Source organism: Chrysochloris asiatica, unplaced genomic scaffold, assembly GCF_000296735.1.
Source record: "Chrysochloris asiatica unplaced genomic scaffold, ChrAsi1.0 scaffold00423, whole genome shotgun sequence".
Taxonomy (NCBI): domain Eukaryota; kingdom Metazoa; phylum Chordata; class Mammalia; order Afrosoricida; family Chrysochloridae; genus Chrysochloris; species Chrysochloris asiatica.
In genome coordinates this window covers 872,933-873,993 of record NW_006408941.1, presented here as the reverse complement: position 1 = coordinate 873,993, position 1,061 = coordinate 872,933, and positions in this window count along the sequence as shown.

Genomic DNA, 1,061 nt, shown 5'->3' with positions numbered 1-1,061 from the left:
AAAGAGGAAGACCCCCAGCAAGATGGATTTGCAAAGTGACAGAATCAATGGGCTCAAACATGGCAACAATAGTGAGGTTGGCTCAGGACTGGGCAGTGTTTTGTTCTGTTGTGCATAGGGGCGCTATGAGTCGGTACCAACTCGATGGCACCTAACAACAACAAGTGAATGTGAAGTGGTATTTCATTGTGGTTTTGATTTGCATTTCCTTGGTGACTAATGAGACTGTCTGCTCCCACAAAGCTTTACAGCCTTAGAAACCCTATACAGGGTCACTATGAGTCAGAATTGACTCGACAACATTTCAACAATAGCAGCAACAGATATATAGTTACCAAAATTTTTTCTCCAACTTTGTAGACTGTCTCTTCACTGTTGATACTAACCCACCTTTTTAAACCTTTGGTGCACAAAGGTTTCAATTTTGATGAAGTCCTATTGTTTATTTGTTTTTTTTTGTTTTTTTTTTTGCTGTTTGTGGTTTTGGTGTCAATATTAAAAACAAGGTCTGGAAGCTTCATCTCTATGTTTTTTTCTAAGAGTTTTATCATTTTCGTTCTTACAGTTAGATCCTTGATCCATTTTGATAAGTTTTCATATATGGTGTGAGGTATGGGTTGAACTTGACTTTTACATGTGGAGACCCAGTGTTCTAGCACCATTTGTTGAAGAGACTATTCTTTCCTCCATTGAATGGTCATGGCCCCCATGTCAAGAATCAGTTGGCCGCAGATTCTTGGATTTATTTCTGGACTTTCAGTTTTATTCCATTGGTCCATATGCTTACCCTTATATATTGTTGTTGTTTTTTTTTCTACTGTAGTTATCTGGTACACTTTGGATTTGTTAAGTGTGGGTCCTTCTACTTTTTTCCCTTTCTTTTTTCAAGTTTCTGCTATTGGAGTCTCTTGCAATACAATATGAATTTGAGAATTAGCTTTTCCATTTCAGGAAAAAAAAAAAAAAGGCTGTTGGAATTTTTATAGGGATTGTATTGAGTCTATAGATGATTTTGGGTGATATTGACATCAGAACAATATTAAGTCTTTTGGTCCATGAAC